The sequence below is a fragment of the Podarcis muralis genome, chromosome 8 (assembly GCF_964188315.1).
Source record: "Podarcis muralis chromosome 8, rPodMur119.hap1.1, whole genome shotgun sequence".
Lineage (NCBI taxonomy): Eukaryota > Metazoa > Chordata > Lepidosauria > Squamata > Lacertidae > Podarcis > Podarcis muralis.
In genome coordinates, this window is record NC_135662.1 from 13013912 (window position 1) to 13035218 (window position 21307).

Genomic DNA, 21307 nt, shown 5'->3' on the forward strand with positions numbered 1-21307 from the left:
CGCCTACTTCTGTGTGCACAGTATACTCTGCTAATTGCGTGGCCTGGCTTTTGAAGTTCGGGTTGCTGATTTACGTCGGAGCACGGGCTGATGAATGGAGACGTCTGAGCTGGGCTTGCCCAGCTGGCCTCCCAACCCTCTGCATGTCGACAGTAACAGCAGGGCTGACATCAGAAGGTCCCATCACTGGGCATCATCTGCCAATGCCCACATCCAAACAGGGGCCTACTTCTCTCTTTTTCTTTTGTTTAAAATAAAATTTAGGATTAATGACATCAGCAGACTTGCAAAGTTAACATCAACTTTTTCTAAGCCTTGGGGAGAATCAGCAGCATGATATCTAAATAAAGAAGATCTAGAATATCAAAATAAGCTTCTCCAAAAAGAAAAGTGGAGAGAAGATGGACTAGATTCTTCTGCCAAGGAATTCTATGAAGAGAGGTCAGTTATCATAAAACTTACCTCTAATAATGTTGCCTCTAAATACTCTGCAATGTTGTGCTACCGTATTTTTCACTCCGTAAGACACACTTTTTTCCCTCTTAAAAACTAAGGGGAAATGTCTGTGTGTCTTATGGAGCGGTGGTCCCTGGAGCTAAAATGCCAGAGTGTGGCACACTCCTAAGCTGCTCTTTGGGGCTGGGGGGGGGAACCTGGGCTTCCCCCTCCAGCCGTGGGAGCAGTGGGCAGGCTGCGTGCAGATGCCCAGCGCTCCTGAGCAGCTCTGGGCATCTGCCCACGAAGCTTCCGCAGGGCAGCGGGATGAAGGCTCCCTGCTGCCCTGCAGAGGCTTCACGGGCTACCCCAGAAGAGGGAGCTCTAGCTGTCCTAGCTTCCGCCTTAGCAGCGTAGCCCCACGTAGAGCGCATTGCAGTAGTCCAAGCGGGAGATAACTAGAGCATGCACCACTCTGGCGAGACAGTTCGCGGGCAGGCAGGGTCTTAGCCTGCATACCAGGTGGAGCTGGTAGACAGCCGCCCTGGACACAGATTTGACCTGTGCCTCCATGGACAGCTGTGAGTCCAAAATGACTCCCAGGCTGCGCACCTGGTCCTTCAGGGGCACAGCTACCCCATTCAGGACCAGGGAATCCCCCACACCCGCCCCACCCCCTTTCCCCCCAAAACAGTACTTCTGTCTTGTCAGGATCCAACCTCAATCTGTTAGCCGCCATCCATCCATCCATTGTGTAGAAACACAACACGTTGGCTAATAGTTAGTAGAAAATATATAATAGAATAATAATATCATTCAAATTATAAGAGTAAGCCACTTAAAGTTCTTATATACAATATAACAGAGTAGTAGTGAGGACCATCAAGCCATGTGTTCAAAACAGATGTCTAAGGACAGTCTCACAATAGTCTTTCAAAAGTATCAACAGAAGACATCTCAAAAGTTTCAAAAGTAAAGTTTCTCAATCGTTTTTCAAAAGTTTCAACGGAAGACGCCTCAAAAGGACAGTTTCTCCGGAATGATGCTACTGTTTCGTATAGCCGATATTTTTCAACAGATTATATAAGTAAGATTCATGCTAAGGATCAGTGCTCACTAGATATGAAGACTATTACGCGTTGTGTTTGTATTGTTGTGGTTAGTTCTTATTGCAACACAGGGGTTTGTTTTTTTGTTTATTTAGCTACAAGCATGTTTGGGGAGGCAGAAACATGAAGAACTAGTTTCAAAGAGAAGTTCTTGTCTTCAACAAGTACTGATTTCAAAAAGCATATCCACACATGTGAAATGGGTGCAAGTTCCTCAAATACAGCGTGTCCCTTCCACACAGATGCCTATCTGAACCACAATGTTTATCTGTTTAGAGATCAAGCAGAGCTTCGCAAGCCCCGGTGGGATGTTATCTCTATCTTCAGGAAGCACACACAATCACGATGGGCCAGAACTTCTCATTGCTTTGCATGTGACATTTCAGCTGCTGCTCTCTGTACCTTCTCCAGCTGTATAATACATTTTCCTTTTTATAAAAACCATATCCCTAGTTAAGAGAACTCAAAACCTACAGTGCTGGAAGGCTATGGGGTTTTGTGCTAGAAATGAATGCGCTATACATTTGCATGCTCAAAATAGAAACCTGGGCAGAAACACAATCCGCGTTTGTGAAGTGCTGTGCTGTAATCCCATCAAAAAGATGAGAAGGGGGGTTGCATCCTATTCCAGGGATGCTTTTGTCTCCCAAATCCCCTTCGTTTTCTCCCATCCTATTTAGAGTTTGTCATAGAACAAAGCAAAATTTCAAACGTGGAGAGGCCGGCCAAGGAGTTTTGAAGGAAGCAAGAAGCAGCATTTGAGTACAGCCAGAATGTTTTCTGAGGAGGACGGGAGGGTGTTTATACACGTCCCACAGAAAACATTCATGCAGGTTGTGGTAGCCGAATAGACAATACATGGAGGATCTGGGTTTCCTTATGATCAATTCTGTGTCCAGGGCAGCTGGCACGCAGGCTGAGACCCTACCTGCCCACAGACTGCCTCTCCAGAGTGGTGCATGCTCTGGTTATCTCCCGCTTGGACTACTGCAATGCGCTCTACGTGGGGCTCCCTTTGAAGGTGACCCAGAAACTACAACTAATACAGAATGCGGCAGCCAGATTGGTGACTGGGAGTGGCCGCCAAGACCATATAACACCAGTCTTGAAAGACCTACATTGGCTCCCAGCATGTTTCCAAACAAAATTCAAAGTGTTGGTGTTGACCTTTAAAGCCCTAAACGGCTTCAGTCCAGTATATCTGAAGGAGTGTCTCCACCCCCATCGTTCTGCCTGGACACTGAGGTCCAGTGCCGAGGGCCTTCTGGAGGTTCCCTTGCTACGAGAAGCCAAGTTACAGGGAAGCCAAGTTTCAGTAGTGGCACCCGCCCTGTGGAATGCCCTCCCACCAGATGTCAAAGAGAAAAATAACTACCAAACTTTTAGAAGACATCTGAAGGCAGCCCTGTTTAGGGAAGCTTTTAATGTTTAATAGGCTATTGTATTTTAATATTCTGTTGGAAGCTGCCCAGATGGGTGGGGTATAAATTATTATTATTATTATTATTATTATTATTATTATTATTAAATTGTCACTTTAAAACAACTATGAGGAGGAGTCCATATCTGGTCAGTGCAGTGGCACAGGGTGAGAAAAACTGCTGTCCTGGTCTAATTAATCAACCTCTTCTCTCTCTCCATCTTCCTTCTTTCTACACTACCCCTCCTGCTGGACTCTGGCTCTTCATCCTAACTGGCCAGACAGCAGTGGCAGAAGCAGCAGTTCCCCAGGTTGGTTGGGGAGGAGGAAGGTGACCAATAGCATCACCAGCCAGCCTAGAGAACTGGATCCCAGAGGCAGGAGTCCTAAAGATGGCAGGGTGAGGAGCCAGCAGAGCTGAGGGGCTGCTGCAGCTTGTTCTGGCTGTCTCTCCATAGCTTGCCTAGGCTGCGCATCCACCACTTCTCATGTTGCAGTTCACAGTGCCACCTATCTGTGGGAAAGCAAACTGCAGCCCGACGACATTCTTACAATTTTATTTCTATAGGAAGCTATAACCCAGTAAGGCTAATAGCAGTTTTGAGGGTGGTTTAGATCCACATTTGAATTACAGAGGGAAGCGTAGAGCATCCTAAGAAGCTTTTATCTCCATGGGAGGGGGAGAAGCAGCTGGGGCTAATTGTCAATAGGGGGAAAGAAAGGAGGAAGGATTAATAAGCTCTTCTCCCCTCCTACCACTCTATGGGTCTTTCACTTCTGATTGCAGCCTCTGTGGGTGCATTTTATAAATAGCTAACACAAAAACTCCAGGGGGGTAAAGCCATATGGGACTCAGCATCACACGTGCTTTGGCCCTTAGTAATATTAGTCAAAGAGTTTTGGATTTGCATAGAGAAGTGATTATTCATAAAGCTTCCTGTGCATATGTGATAAGGAATAATATTTGTTTCTGGTGAAGGCACCATTTGTGCATCATTTTCAGGTTTTATGTGCGGGAAACTTCGGTTGCCTATGAGTATGCTGATACAATATCTTCTCAAAGAGAGCCAGTGTGGTGTAGTGGTTAAGAGCGGTAGTCTTGTAATCTGGGGAACCAGGTTCGCGTCTCCGCTCCTCCACATGCAGCTGCTGGGTGACCTTGGGCTAGTCATACTTCTCTGAAGTCTCTCAGCCCCACTCACCTCGCAGAGTGTTTGTTGTGGGGGAGGAAGGGAAAGGAGAATGTTAGCCGCTTTGAGACTCCTTAAAGGGAGTGAAAGGCAGGATATCAAATCCAAACTCCTCCTCCTCTTCTTCTTCTTCTTCTTCTTCTAAGCCAGGTCTTATTTCAGCAAGAGTCTAACCCATGAGTAGGCAAACTAAGGCCCAGGGGCTGGATCATGCCCAATTGCCTTCTAAATCCGGCCCGCGGACCGTCTGGGAATCAGTGTGTTTTTACATGAGTAGAATGTGTGCTTTTATTTAAAATGCATCTCTGGGTTATTTGTGGGGCATAGGAATTTGTTCATATTTTCCCCCCGAAATATAGTCCAGCCCCCACAAGGTCTGAGGGACGGTGGACTGGCCCCCTGCTGAAAAAGTTTGCTGACCCCTGGAGACTCTAACCCCATCTTCTGTGAGCCAGTACTAATGTAGCTACTTATGCAAAAAGAAAAGGAAGTTCACCCAAAAAAGGGGACACCGATTTGCATAAATTTTGCATATACTAATTCACACTGTGGCTATGCTTGTCCTCCAGAGTCAGAGGCAGTAAAGTTGCTGAATCTCATTTGCTGAAAACCAAGGAAAGGAGAGAGCTCTTGTGCTTGGGTCTGGCTTGAAGGTTTTCCACAGGCATCTGGTTGGCCACTGTGAGAGCAGGATGCTGGATCAAATGGGCCAATGTCCTGATCCAGCAGGCTCTTCCTTTGCTCTTACATTGTTGTTTAGTCATTTAGTCGTGTCCGACTCTTCATGACCCCATGGACCAGAGCACGCCAGGCACTCCCGTCTTCCACTGCCTCCCGCAGTTTGGTGAAACTCATGCTGGTAGCTTTGAGAACATTGTCCAACCATCTTGTCCTCTGTCGTCCCCTTCTCCTTGTGCCCTCCGTCTTTCCCAACATCAGGGTCTTTTCCAGGGAGTCTTCTCTTCTCATGAGGTGGCCAAATTATTGGAGCCTTACTTCAGGATCTGTCCTTCCAGTGAGCACTCAGGGCTGATTTCCTTAAGAATGGATAAGTTTGATCTTCTTGCAGTCCATGGGACTCTCAAGAGTCTCCTCCAGCACCATAATTCAATGCATAGATACAATTAGAGTGGTACCTCGGGTTACAGATGCTTCAGGTTACATACGCTTCAGGTTACAGACTCCGCTAACCCAGAAATATTACCTCGGGTAAGAACTTTACCTCAGGATGAGAAGAGAAATCATAAGAGTATATATTTAAAGTAGATGAATAAATGAACAAATTAAGTTAATTTGGATATGCAGAAAATATTAAAAAATAAATTTAAGGAACCATAGAAAGAGAGGGAAGGAAGTCAAGTTTTGAAATGTTAAAATGACTGTAAAATTATTGAAGTGTATAAACCTGAAAATTATAAACAAACAAACTGTTATGTATTAAGCTTGGATCCCAGAACAATAGGCAAGTAGGATCATAGAATGCAACAACTGATTGGCTTGCAGGAAAAGACCAATCAGGCTCCAGGAGGAAGTTAATCAGCCTGTTAGGCTGGTAGGATCATAGAATGCAACAACTGATTGGCCTGCAGGAAAAGACCAATCAGGATCCAGGAGGGAAGCAGAATCAGCCAATCATTGTGTAAATAATGTATATAAAAGCCTGAGGTTTGGGGGGCAATTAAACCACTGTTTTAGAAGCTGCAATAAAGAGCATGAAGTCACTACAGGACTCGGAGTATATTTCACAAACATACATACATTTGGTTTCTACACTGGATGCACCTGACTTCTGAACTGAATCAAGTCAATTCAGGGGGATCCTGTTTTGGGCCCAGTTGGGTCAAGAGAGCAATTTGACTTAGGTGAGAAAGAAAAACAACAACAGAAGTTAATATTGCCTTATTTTAAAAATATGCATGGCTTTCCATTGTATTTTTTCCATCTCCACTATTTTCTAAGTTGGAGACAAAGCAAGCCTTTTCTTTCCCTCAGCGCTTGCATCTTTTGTGACGGTATTTTTATACCTCCGAAACAGGCAATTACATTTATGCAACTTTGCAGACGTTGAATGTCATGTTCCCTTTTTAAATATTTGCAAATTTTCAATGGGGGTGGGGGGGTAGGGAACCGCATCTTAAAAGAAATAACAAGATCCAGCTGGTTAAGAAATGGATGTGGCAGGATCCTGAAGTATGCCTTATTCAGAATAGCTCCTCTGCTGCTTGATGACTCTGAGTAAAGCAGGAAAGGTGGAGAGACATTCTTGTACTTCAGACGAAAGCCACGGCTGATGGTCTTGTACTTATGCAAGTCACACCACACGCCAGCATCAGCAGCGATAAAGAGCAGCTATAGGGAACTGCAGATTCACTCTTGTTCTGCTTAGGAAATTTCAGTAGCCAGAGTGCTTTCAAAAGACTAACCCACCACACATTAAATAAAGCTGATTTGACTTCTCAAAAGGGGATGCCAGGGCTTTTGTACTGAGCTTACTCAGTTGTTGTTTTTTACAGGGCCTCATTCTTACTATTATCACCACCCTGGCAAAGTCCCCACTGTGATTTTGCTGTCACTACTTCAGTGTTTCCGAGATGAGCTCTCGAGAACGGGGTTGGGGGAGGGGGGAGGGACTTGTCAATGAGAGGAGAAAATTGTTCTGAAATCTATTTGCCTTGAGATGTTTCCCCCTTTCTTTCTCTTCTTCTCTTCAGTTATGTTTATCTTTAGTGCCTTCTGCATTTTCCGCTTTCTTTTCATAACATTGTTTGTGCCACAGCTCTTAGATGGATTCAGTCTCCTTCCCAGTCTCTGGAAGGATCTGCGAGAATTCGACTCTATCTCCGTCAGCAGACAAAAATAAATAGAATTGTAAAATTTTTAGTAGGGCCCTCAAATCCTAGCTCTAAGGCAGGATATCCTATTCATAAAACATTCCTCCTTTGTATTCCTCTCTTTAAAAAGGGGGGGGAGAGACTCTCTGAGGAAGCTGTAATGAGGGAACTGGGTGAGATGGAGATGGAGAAATATGATTGTATTATACAGAATAGTGTATTCAGTTTATCTGTAAAGTGTCTTATCACAGATGCCAACATGCATATGATTACAATATTGCGGCTTTGCATTTTCCATTGAATTTCTCTGTGACCAACCTTCCTGAAGGCTTTTCTGAAGATTGACCAGATTAGGCTAAGTGACCATTCTCCTTCCTTCTGTGTCAAATTAAATGTGGATTGGCCATTGTTAACTGGGAGAGTCTAGGAAGTTGATGCGATAGACCTCATATAGATATGACAATGATGTCAGGATTGTCCTACTCATGTGTAGGACCCTAGCAGAGACACATGCCCGACGGGCATGTTCTCTCCCTCCTGGTCGGTCGTTCGGGAGCTTCAAAAGCTTTCTCCAGCCCGAACATCATAGTGACTGATACCAAAAGGTACTAGCATGCTTAGGAACCTGCAGAGTATTGGCAGTTTGTGGTTCGAGGGCCCGACCCCCGCGAAGTGAAATGAAGACACAAGGACACGTGATATAAGGTTAATGGGCTAGAAAAGGCCACAACTTTATTGATTACAGCAATGAAAAGGTATTGGCTTAGGCATTGGATCGAAACAAGTGGGTTTATTCACCAGGGGTTCATCACCTGTTGATGCTAATCCAACTATAGGCTCACCCCTGCTGTCACCGAGGGTCGTGCCATGGCCTCCCGCCAAGCAGGCATCAGACAGAATACACGACCGCCAGATTCCTTTAATGGAATACCCCTAAAATTGAAGGCATAGGCGATGGCCACACCTAGCACTTCGACACACCACAACACATTATTCCAATGCCTAACCTACCCACCAATACCACAAAAGTTGTGACGATTGCTACGAGGTAGGCGAAAAAACCAAAAAGCCTATTGCCAAATGGAAAAACTCCTACCAGGCCCCCCGGGCAACCAGGGCGACCAACCTAAGGTCCATAGCAAGGCCAATGACCTAAGCCCTAACTAAAAGGGAGTGGAGGGTGGGTGACTCATGACGGGACGACGAGGTGGAATGAGGCCAGGGAAAGGCTGGCGCTGCAGCAAAAGGCTGCTGAACACGCCCCCGCCGCAGCACCTGGTTGGGTGGCCACGGGGGGGGGGGGCATGAGCGCCAGCCAGGTGAGCTGGAGGCAGGGGGCAACGCCCCCTGCTGGGCGGTGCTCGGGCTCCCGCCCACAACCACTCCCCTCTCTTTCAGGGAGGAGAGTCTTTGCGTAACAGATCTCAGTAGCTCAGCATTTTGGCTAATCTACTTTTATTTACATAAAATATACTTGGAGCATTCTGCCTCAGCTACTTCCTCTTTTTTATCAGACAGCAAAGAAAAAGAGCAAAGGGCAATAGTCCCACATCACGGAACACAGTAATACCAAACATCCTGTCTCCGTCACTTCCCACACTGTGGAATGAAAACATACACTGTCATGTGATAGACAACAATCTCATGACTGCAAGCACAGAGCAAGAATCCTAACAAATGATGTGTAGGGTGTATGTTCAGATCCTCAATAGGCTGCTTCTCACAATCACTTAAAGGGAATAATACGAACTTCAGTTTCCAGTCTGGTGGTCTGATTAAATATTGGGATGGTAGGGCAGTGCAGGAATCCCTACAAAACCCTATATGCATTGTCCTTTGTGATGGGATATAGGAAAGCAGGAATATGGAAGCTGCCATTAGCCTGTCCATCACAGCATTGTGTATTCTGATTGTGTTACATTTGTCCAAGGGAACCCCCTGGGAATCCCCCCCCCGGGAATCCTTCAATGCACTGCATAGGTGCCAACTCCCTGGGGCCCTGGATGCCTGAGCATCCACAAAATTCCTCGTGCACCCACATTTTGTGTGTGCCAGGGCTACGCAAGCTGCATGGCACCCAAGGCCAAGGGAACCCACGGTTGCTGGGCCAAGCTGGCACTCCTGATACACTGTATAAGCTAATACAGTGGTACCTCGGGTTAAGAACTTATCGTATTTTTCGCCCTATAGGACGCACTTTTTCCCCTCCAAAAATGAAGGGGAAATCTGGGTGCATCCTATGGGGCGAATGCAGGCTTTCGCTGAAGCTTGGAGAGCGAGAAGGGTCGGTGCGCACCGACCCCTCTCGCTCTCCAGGCTTCAGGAAGCTATCAGCAAGCCTGGGGAGCCCGCGGGAGTTCCCTCAGGGCTCCCTAGGCTGTGGATAGCAGCCTGCTTCCCGGAGCGTGGGGCGCGCTGAAAGCAGAGCGCCCCGCGCTTCGGGCAGACATCGGGCAGCCCCACAAGCTCGGGGGACAGCGGGGAGACGGAGCGGCGCCATCCTGCTGTTCCCTGACCTGGTTTGGATTCCCCGACCTGGTTTTGGGGGGGGGGATAAAGGGAGGGGATTTCCTTTATTTCCCCCCAAAAAAACTAGGTGCGTCCTATGGGCCGGTGCATCCTATGGGATGAAAAAATACGGTAATTTGTTCTGGAGGTCCGTTCTTAACCTGAAACTGTGAGGTACCACTTTAGTTAATGGGACCTCCTGCTGCCGCCGTGCAATTTCTGTTCTCATGCTGATGCAAAGTTCTTAACCCGAGGTACTATTTCTGGGTTAGCGGAGTCTGTAACCTGAAGCGTCTGTAACCTGAGGTGCCACTGTAATGAAAAGTTGTGCATGGAGTCAACCACACTGTTCTAAATATATGCCTAATCAAACTCTTATATGCAAGAAACACACTTGTGCAGCTCCACGCAAAACATTGTTACATGAAAGAGAGCACACAGATTACAATGGTACCTTGGTACTCGGACGGCTTGGCTCCCAAACGCCGCAAACCCGGAAGTGTTCCAGTTTGTGAATGTTTTCAGAAGCCGAACATCCGAGTGCAAGAAGCTCCTGCAGCCAATCGGAAGCCGTGCCTTGGTTTTCGAACAGTTTCGGGAGTTGAACGGACTCCCGGAACGGATTAAGTTCCAGAACCAAGGTACAACTCTATATGCTCAGTAAGCAAGGTGGATTAATTATATAGGAGACACCCAGGTTAGCATTTACAACTGATATGTTCCGATGCATACTTAATATGAGATTAAGAAGCTGTCAGACAGTTCCAACCCCTAGACTGGGGCCACATTCATGCCTCCATTTAAAAGATTTTGATAACACTGTAAAGTCATGGTTTCCCCCCAAAGAATTGTGGGAGCTGTAGTTTGTGAAAGATACTGAGAGTTGTTAGGAGGGCTCTATTCCCTCCTCAGAGCCAGTGGCGTAGCGTGGGGGGTGCAGGGGGGGCCGGCCGCACCGGGCGCAACATCTGGGGTTAGGGCAAATCCACAGGTTAGGGGGCGCAAATCCACGGGTTAGGGGGTGCAAATCCACGGGTTAGGGAGCGCAAATTACTTGCCTTGCCCCGGGTGCTGACAACCCACGCTACGCCACTGCTCAGAGCTACAGCTTGCAGAGGTCTCTGTGAAGAGCGATTGATTTGTTAAACCACTCTGCAAATTGTAGCTCAGAGAGAGGAATAGGGGTCACCTAACAACTCTCAGCACCCTTAACAAACTAGAATTCTCCCAGAATTCTTTTGGGGGAAGCCATGACTGCTTAAAGTGATATCATAGTGTTTTAAAATGGATGGTGTGAATGTGGCCTTAAACGAGTTTAAAACTGGGTTAAATGTCTAGTGTGGGCAAATTTCTTTCCCAACATTTCCCATTAGGGACAGGATCAGAAACGTTTTTGAAGGAGCGCCATAGAACTTATTAGGAAACAATCTGTGATGTGCGGTTAAGAGAGGCACAGGAAGCCATTGGTATCACTGTTTTGGAACCCAAATTATTTTTGTTTCTCAAGTCACACTCCTTGTGTTCACGATAGACTGCTGAAAAATTCAATTCAGTGCAAACTGAATGAGTCACTGTGGTTCTGTCATTCATTCCATTTCTTTTGAAATGTTTCTGAACATGCCATTCTCCTTCACCACGCAGTCCCAGTGCATGCTTTCCCATTGTGACATCACAGTCACAACATGCTCAGCGTTTCATAATCTGCCTGCCACACACCTGTTCTTGGCAAAAGAAAAGATAGAAGACAGCAGTGTGCAGGTTTGGGGTTGCAAGAATTTTCCTCCCCAAGAGGAAACACCATGCATATGGGAAACTATCACAGTTAGGACCAGTGGTGTTGCCTGGGGAGGGCCAGAGGGGTGATTGCTCCAGCCACATTTTAATTTGGGGTGGGGGGGTGCATTTTACTCCTCGCTGCCCTGCCAGCCCTGCACTGCTGTACCCTTGGATCCCGGAATGTCCCTATTTTCCCCAAGTGGCATCATTGCTGGCAAGCTCAGGGAGAAGATTAGCCGGTGCTTTTCCTGAGTGATGACAATGGGGATGGTTGCCTTTCCGTGGACACCTCTGCTCCCTTCAGCAGCTTGTAGCGGCTGCTGGAGAGCAGGAGAGGAGGAGGAGAGACTGCCACTGCCATCCCAGCTCCATATGACACACCTGCTCTGTGGGGCAGGTAGAGGGCAGGGCTGCCCTATGTGGGAAGAAAGAGGGAGCAGAACAGAGCGCAAGGAGTCTTGATTTTTTAAAAAAATGAGTGCTTTGTGCATTCATGTCTAATCTTGCCCCTTTCTAAGTTTATTTATTGGTGTGTGGTTTTTTCCTTTTTGCAAATCTAGCAAAGAATAAAATTAAATCAGGATTAAGGGGTTTTCTTAGGACGATGGAGGGCATGTGTGTTGTGTTCTGGTGGTGTAGTGCTCGTGGCACTCCCCCTTCTTCAGACAGGAAATGCTCTGTGGTGGGGGCACACATTGTCAGGAGTGCGTGCAGGAGTCAGGCCCTGTGACTGGTAGGGCCTCGCAGGACTGGGGCCTTCCTGAGTTTGGCCTGGAAGGGCAAGGCGGGGCCGCACAGGTGAGGCTTGACAGAAGACTCTTAGCACCTGGTGGCAAGGGCCAGGAGAGGTATATAAGACCAGCATTTCCCTCATGCTACCCACCTAGCTGTGCTTCAGCTTCCAGACTCCTGGTTTCCTGATTCATGGACTCTTGGCTTCCTGACCCCTGGACTGCTGACCCTGGACTGCTGATTCCTGCGTCCTGTCCTCTACCCCGGTACTGACATACCAAGCCAGAACTCTGACTGCCTGTAACCCGGACCATGATACACATACAAAAATGGAGGGCCAATTGGAGGGGGAGTGAGAAATGTCCCTATTTTCATCTAAGGAATGTTGGAGCGTATTTGACCAATGGGAGTAGTATGACAGAAGGAGGGGAGGTCAACCATAGAAGGAGACAGAGCCAATGATAGGCTTTGTTAGGGGTGCTGGGAGTTCTTAAAAGGTAAAGGGGACCCCTGGCCATTAGGTCCAGTCATGGCTGACTCTGGGGTTGCGGCACTCATCTCGCTTTATTGGCCGAGGGAGCTGGCGTACAGCTTCTGGGTCATGTGGCCAGCATGACTAAGCCACTTCTAGCGAACCAGAGTAGTGCATGGAAATGCCGTTTACCTTCCCGCCAGAGCGGTACCTATTTATCTACTTGCACTTTGACGTGCTTTCGAACTGCTAGGTTGGCAGGAGCAGGGACTGAACAATGGGAGCTCACCCCGTCGTGGGGATTCGAACCACCGACCTTCTGATCTGCAAGTCCTAGGCTCTGTGGTTTAACCCACAGCGCCACCTGCATCCCTCTACTGGGAGTTCTTAGGAGGCCCCTATTCCTGTCCCCAAGCTAGAATTGCCAGTTTCCTGTGAAGAGGGGTTGATTGTTAAACCAATCTGGAAACTGTAGCTCGAGGAGGGGAATAGGATTATTTTGATTTGATTTGTTGTATCTCTACACCGCTTTCCATTCAAACAAATCCCAAAGCGGCTTCTGTACAATAAATGTCAGAAACGTAACAGAACATCGTGAGTACAGCACAAATCATATAATTAACAAATCGTCAGCACAATCTATAAAACACTATTACCAAGCAAGCAAAAAATACACATCACAATTACAGCACAATTCATGCTGGACGGTTAACAAATCAATAAGGCATTTCTAACCTATAAAACAATATTAACAAAATAGAAACTAAAAAGTAAGCTGAATGCTATTAAGTTCGTACACACACTCTCCCCTCCCTGCAATGACTCACAATCTTTCCACTTTATTCAGTTCATTAAAATACACATCCGCCATACAGAAGGACCCTGATCTAACAGAAATTCCTACAATAGAGCTATCTGTAACTTATTAGCTATAAAGTTAAACCTGTGAACCGTCTCCAAACAACTCTCAGCACCCTTCACAAACTACAGCTCCCAGAACTCTTTGGGGGAAGGCATGCCTGTATCATAGAGCTGTCAAAGTACAGTGGTACCTCTGGTTGTGAACGGGATCCGTTCCGGAGGCCCGTTCGCAACATGAACAGAACGCAACCCGCGTCTGCGCGTGTGCGGGTCGTGATTTGCTGCTTTTGCGCATGCGCGTGACGTCATTTTGCACGCTTGCGTATGCGCGAGCGGCGAAACCCAGAAGTAACCCTTTCTGGTACTTCCGGGTTGCGGCAGGACGCAACCTGAAAACGCGCAACCTGAAGCAAACGTAACATAACAAGAGGTATGACTGTACAGTATGTTGTGAATGTGGCCAAAGGCAGCTGCCTGAGGTGTCTGCCACACTCTACCGAATGGTAGGGCCGGAAATAGTCCATAGGATTGGAAACTTAGCTATTGTGGTGAAACCATGGAGATGGCATTGCTCTCCAGTGAATGAGGTTTTGTTTTGGCTCAGGAGCTCACTCTGTCTGCAATCTCAGCAAGTCAGTCTATCCGTGGGAAATGGCCCATAAATACCACTACAGGAGGCACATTTGAACATTATTGTTCCAGACCCGCTCATTTGAAATCCCTTCCATCTCTGTGAGGTTTTCAGGCATGTCAGGGGAGAGGAGGGAGGGAAGTACGAAGGGGCGCCAGACGCAAATGAAGATCAATGTTTGAGAATAACTGGACCTGAACTGAAAAGGTCACGAGACATTTTATCAACTTCCTAGCCAAATCCTAAGAACCCCAAAGCATGGCCACTCTATCGTCATTGCCTCCAAATGAGAAATAAAACATCTGAAATCAAAACTCAGCGGTGCAGAGGATGCGGAATGAGAATCGCCCCGTTTTTCATTTCGGTTCATCTCCATTAACTTGCCACTCGTTAATAAGAGCAGAAGAACAATCAATCTAAATAGAGGCCCAGCAATCAGCTCCTCTAATGTACGAGCAAAGGCGATTAAATCATCCTTTTCACAGCTCGGAGAGGAATGCTACTCACGGAGGAGAGAGCGAAGGGAACTTTATTAGAAGCGTGTCAGGGTGTAATTTTTATTTTACAGTTTCTCCATCTGATGAAGCTCCAGCCACTGTTGGATCCAATTTTGCCTTTGAAGCTTGGCAAATTGGCTCCGAGAAATATCTTGTCATCATAGTTGTCATAATCAAGACTGCAAGATGCGTATTTCAGAGAATTTGCAGCTTCTGCAGAGTTTTTGTGGGAATTAGAGGCACAATCTTGGGGTGGGGTTTTTTTGTGTGTGTGTGTGTTTTAATAAAAGGGAATCACTCACATTACAGGGCAAGGAGCTCATTTCTCAGAGCAAAGCCATGATATTGTCAGAGTGAAAGTGCTCTAGCCAGGATTAGGGATGCTTGAAGGATTCAGTTTATGGGAATCCCAAAGCAAAAGGACCTGATCCGCACCTCTGGGACTAATGTGTAAATCAGAATTTCCCATCAGATTCCGTACCTTGGTTTTCGAACAGCTTAGTTCTCAAACGTTTTGGCTCCCGAGCGACGCAAACCCAGAAGTGACTGTTCCGGTTTGCAAACTATTTTTGGAAGCCAAATTTCTGACGGGGCTTCAAGTCCGATCAGCTGTCACCTTCACTAACATTACTTAAGCTTGTTTGTTTGTTGACACTGAGATGAACAAGAACACACATATTTAAAAAACGCTTTGAAAATACTTTTTTTTAAAAAAAAGTTTTCAAAAATAATTCAAATTTGCCATAGCTCGCCATCGCCATCTAGTGTCACATTTGTATATTGTGCTTTACAACACACTGAAAACATTTTATTTGCTGCTGTGTAGCTGCACCAGGGGTTGCGGGTGAAAACAAAGCACTTTGCAAGACATCTCCTCGGCAAAGAAGCCTTGCCTTCATAGAGCAGGGAGTTGGGCTACATGATTTTCAAGGAACCATCCCTCCGTTTTATTCTATATTTCATGAAGCTGAGCTTCTGCTGGGCTAAAACAGAACTTGGACAATGAGCCATGACTCACTTCGCTCAGTTGTCTCACACACATTGCCAACATCTCGGTGTTACAGAAGCTGAAATTGGATGCGGGTTTCTCCCCTATTTGTTTCTCTGCTAATTGTAGTGGTTTGTGACTTCATCTCATCACCCCAGTTTCCAAAATGCTGGCTCCTTGCTTGTGAGTATCTCAGGTTGTACACACCCTAACCCATTTGTAGCACAAAGTTTTTCTCGATCTGGAATTGAAGCTGGGATAGCTCAGTTTGCAGAACACAAGACTCATAATCTCAGGGTCATGAGTTTGAGCCCCACGTTGGACAAAAGATCTTTGCATTGCAGGGGGATATACTCGCTGACCCTTGTGGGCCGTTCCATCTCTACAATTCTACGATTCTATGCTTGCCCTCAACACGCCGTTTTCAATCTAAATTGATTGCGGGTCCTGCCATTGACAAGGGTGAGTGTGAGTGCTTGATATGCATTTGAAAAACCATCCCTTTGCTTAACTTACCCATGCCTTCCTTACATTCTTACCTGTCTGAGTATTGAAGGACCGCATTGAAGGAGCGTCTCCACCCCCATCGTTCTGCCCGGACACTGAGGTCCAGCACCGAGGGCCTTCTGGCGGTTCCCTCACTGTGAGAAGCCAAGTTACAGGGAACCAGGCAGAGGGCCTTCTCGGTAGTGGCGCTTGGCCTGTGGAATGCCCTTCCACCAGTTGTCAAAGAGAAAAATAACTACCAGACTTTTAGAAGACATCTAAAGGCAGCCCTGTTTAGGGAAGCTTTTAATGTTTAATAGGTTATTGTATTTTAGTGTTTTGTTGGAAGCCGCCCAGAGTGGCTGGGGGGACCCAGCCAGATGGGTGGGGTATAAATAATAAATTATTATTATTATTATGACATCAGAGGGGCTGCTGAAAAGGAAATGAAGTAGCTGATCACCTTTGATCAGCAGTAGAAATTCGGCAGGAGCGAAAGCGAGTTAGACAGGCGAGCAGACAAAGACAAAGGATGTGGGTGATCTGGGAGATCCCTTGGCACCCTCTTCTAGAAGGCCCACAGCTGCTGTATAAAAAGGTTGTTTTCTGCATTTAGGAGGCATTTGAACAGGGGGGGGGGGTCTAGCACAACAGCAAGTCAGCAGTCTGAACAAACACACACATATATATTCATGCAGAGGTTTTTCAAATTATAACTACCCCACCCTTCCTCCAACAATTCCTTTTCATCAAGATTCCAATTTGCCTCAGACCCTGTAAGCACAGCTTAGCACTTGGTATTCAGTACCACACACTCAGCCTTAAACAAGGGAAAACTTCTCTTTAAAGAAAGGCAAAAGAAAAAAAAACCTTGCTTGTGCTTTAAATTCCCTGCAGGCAAACAGCAGAGTTCTGGGATCATTTCCAACCTGTTTTAATAGGCTAATCTGCTTACTGTATCACACACCAAGAAATTAGGCTTGTTTGTTCTGATGGCTACATGGAAAGATGGAAGGCTGTACCCAGCAACCAGATCGTTTGGGGGAAGAACTATACAGTGGTACCTCGCAAGACGAATGCCTCGCAAGACGAAAAACTCGCAAGACGAAAGAGTTTTCGTTTTTTGAGTTGCTTCGCAAGACGAATTTCCCTATGGGCTTGCTTTGCAAGACGAAAGGATACAATGTGACGATTTTCAATGCATTCCTATGGGAAACCGTGCTTCGCAAGACGAAAAATTCACAAGACGAAAAAACTCGCAGAACGAATTAATTTCGTCTTGCGAGGCACCACTGTAAATTAGGGCCAGAAGTAGGAGCAGGTTTTGGTCTTTCAAATTTAAGCAGCGCCCAATGAGAGCCCCAAAATCAACACACACCCCTCACCTTCTGTTCTGCTCAATTCACTATAAAGGTAAAGGACCCCTGGACATTGAAGTCCAGTCAAATTCAACTATGGGGTGCAGCGATCATCTCACTTTTCAGGCCGAGGAAGCCGGCGTTCATCCAAAGACAGCTTTCCGGGTCATGTTGCCAGCCTGACTAGACCGCTTCTGGCACAACTGGACACTGTGACAAATGCCAGAGCGCACGGAAATGCTGTTTACCTTCCCACCACAGTGGTACCTATTTATCTACTCGTGATGGTATGCTTTCGAACTGCTAAGTTGACAATTCATGATATCATAATTGTGACACCCGGCAGCGCTTCCCTTGGCTCAGCATCCAGGGCAGGGGAACTGGTTGTGCTGCCCTAAATCCCCTTTTCCCCTATGTGTAGGGAAGTTTATCTTTAGCAGAGGAACTGTTCAGTCATGCAAGTCCCTACCTCCAAAATAAAGTGAGGTAGTCCAGAAATAGGTCTACTGCTTTATCAGTTAGTTCTGAGAACTAGGCCCTAGGCCATGGGTAGGCAAACTAAGGCCTGGGGGCCGGATCTGGCCCAATCGCCTTCTAAATCCGGCCCATGGACGGTCTGGGAATCAGTGTGTTTTTACATGAGTAGAATGTGTGCTTTTAGTCAAAATGCATCCCTGGGTTATTTATTTTGGGGGATATAGGAATTTGTTCATCTCCCCCCCCCAAAAAAAAATGTAGTCAGGGTCCCCACAAGGTCTGAGGGACAGTGGACTGGCCCCCTGCTGAAAAAGTTTGCTGACCCCTGCCCTAGGCAGTGTCTTTTAAATGCAAATGTCCACACATGCTAGAGAGGTAGCAAGTAAAGGTGAGGCTGCTTCACCTGTACCTGTCAGAGAGCATCAAGAGATGTGCCCAAATCCTTCTCTTGTTCAAAAGATAGCAAGGCCCATTTTTGAAGAAGATCCCTGTCAGCAAACCCTTCAATAAGCCTAGAAGATGTGCTCAGGAGAGCAAACTAGGTCTCTCAGCGTTTAGCCGCGTTGAAGCTTCTCTATTAGTGCTATCCCTGAGAGAATAAGAATGCATCACAACAATAGCTCATCCAACAGAGGGATGGAATGAGGGACAAGGGACCTCTCTCACTCGACTCCTGCAGATCTGTACAGGATAGGATTTCAGATGAACCACCAAAATGAACTTTTCTTGCCTCCTATTCTTTCCCAAGTGTTTAGAACGAGCCGAGGGGCTATGCTGCATGTTTGTCTTCATCCATTTCCGAGTTAAAAGTAGTGCTTTCAAGGAGGAAGGGAAGAAATTTTCTTTTGGACTTGTGGAACAGCAACATGTGGAGGGCCATAGGTTCCCTGTTGTTGTTGTTTAGTTGTTTAGTCATATCCGACTTTTCATGACCCCATGGACCAGAGCACGCCAGGCACTCCTGTCTTCCACTGCCTTGAGACTCCTTAGGGTAGTGATAAAGCGGGATATCAAATCCAAACGCTGCTGCTGCTGCTGCTGCTGCTGTTGTTTAGTCGTTTAGTCATGCCTGATTCTTCGTGACTCCATGGACCAGAGCACGCCAGGCACCCCTGTCTTCCACTGCCTCCCGCAGTTTGGTCAAACTCATGCTGGTAGCTTCGAGAACACTGTCCAACCATCTTGTCCTCTGTCGTCCCCTTCTCCTTGTGCCCTCCATCTTTCCCAATATCAGGGTCTTTTCCAGGGAATCTTCTCTTCTCATGAGGTGGCCAAAGTATTGGAGCCTCAGCTTCAGGATCTGTCCTTCCAGTGAGCACTCAGGGCTGATTTCCTTCAGAATGGATACATTTGATCTTCTTGCAGTCCATGGGACTCTCCAGAGTCTCCTCCAGCACCATAATTCAAAAGCATCAATTCTTCGGTGATCAGCCTTCTTTATGGTCCAGCTCTCAATTCCATACATCACTACTGGGAAAACCATGGCTTTAACTATATGGACCTTTGTTGGTAAGGTGATGTCTCTGCTTTTTAAGATGCTGTCTAGGTTTTCCATCGCCTTTCTCCCAAGAAGCAGGCATCTTTTAATTTTGTGGCTGCTGTCACCATCTGCAGTGATCATGGAGCCCAAGAAAGTAAAATCTCTCACTGCCTCCCCATTTCTTCCCCTTCTATTTGCCAGGAGATGATGGGACCAGTGGCCATGATCTTAGTTTTTTTTTGCTGTTGAGCTTCAGACCATATTTTGCACTCTTCTTTTTCACCCTCATTAAAAGGTTCTTTAATTCCTCCTCACTTTCTGCCATCAATGTTGTGTCATCTGCATATCTGAGGTTGTTGATATTTCTTCCGGCGATCTTAATTCCGGCTTGGGATTCATCCAGCCCAGCCTTTCACATGATGAATTCTGCTGCTGCTGCTGCTGCTGCTGTATTAATACAGCCAGACAGTTGCGAAGAGTAGCTCTGCTTTGATTGACAATTCACTTCTTTAGTAAGACACACGAAAAGTATGGAGTGCTGGAGACAGAGCCAAGGAACTGCTAGATGATACCTACTCTAAAAATGGAGAATCAATTATGATATATCTTTTCTTTAGCTCAGAAGCCCTCACTGCAACCTGCAATCTGATGAGCACTTCGGAAAGGATAACCGAGGGAGCCTGCAATCCAATATATACTCGCTTGGGAGTAAATCCCATTGAACTCATTGGTGTTTCTGGGTAGGGATGGGAGATAAATTTGTTTTGCATTTGAATGCAAACCTAGCTAATTTGCACTTCCTGAATTAAAACACTGTGCACCTTTGAAATTCGCACTTCTCCGAATTTTGCAATGCAACTCTCCAACCAGAGATTGTTAAATAATATCTTTGCTAGTGGAAACCACTTAGAAGCATATTTTGGCATTAAATGGTATATAAATTAACAAGTAGCCAGAAGTACATGCAAAAAAATGTGTACATATTAGTTAAAAAAAAATAGCACACAAATTCACGGTGTGACTGGTGTACAAATGTGTTTTCACCATAGATCATGCAGCCCCCATCCCCTTTTTAAGACCGTTAATCAAAATGAGCTTCTGTAAACCATGAGAGGCTGGTCCACAAGTGCAAATGGGGCACAGTCACAACAGACCCTCTAGGTTTCCCTATTTTCCAGGGACGTCCCTGATTTAGAGATGCCATCCCGATTTCTGATCCCAGAATGTCCCACTTTTCCTTAGGAAGTCCCTATTTCCACTGGAGAAATGTTGGAGACTATGAAGTTATCTGATCCCCGAGCTGTCTGAAGGCAATCCTGTATAGCAGGGATGTCCAACAGGTCGATCGCGATCTGTGGCTGTTTTCTTTTCTTTTTTAAAATTAATCCTTATTAATTTAAATTACACACATATACAAAGAATTTACAATCTCAAACTACAAAAAGAAAATTAAAGAAAAAACAAGTGAGAAAAAAGAAAAGAAGAAAATACAGAAAATACAGAAAGAAGAAAGAAGAAAAAGCAGATTTACGTGCATAAAAAACTTAGTCTTCCTAATTAATATTCAAATAAACACTTAAATAAAAAAGACTTCTGACAAAACAAGTCTTCCAGTCATTCTCATTCTACTGTTTATACTGTCGTCGGTTTCCCCCCACAGTTTTATATTCTTTAATATTTTTCCTGTCTACTCCACAAACAATATTGTTCCTGTCTACTCCACAAGCTCAACAACTTTGAGCTGAACCCCTAAAAAAACGGGGGTAGATCACTGCCAGATTTTAATTCTGAAAGTAGATTGCAGTCTCTCGGGAGTTGGCCACCCCTGCTGTATAGGGAAGGTTTTTTTTTATTAAAAAAAACACTTTAATGTTTTACTCTGGTTTTTATATATGTTGGAAGCTGCCCAGAGTGGCTGAGGCAACCCAGTAAGATGTGTGGGGTATAAACAGTAAAGTTATCGTTATGGAATGGGACTTCCCTAGTTTCATTGGAGAAATGTTGGAGGGTATGCCTTCCTACCTGACACGCCTCAGGATCGATGCCTCTGTTCAGC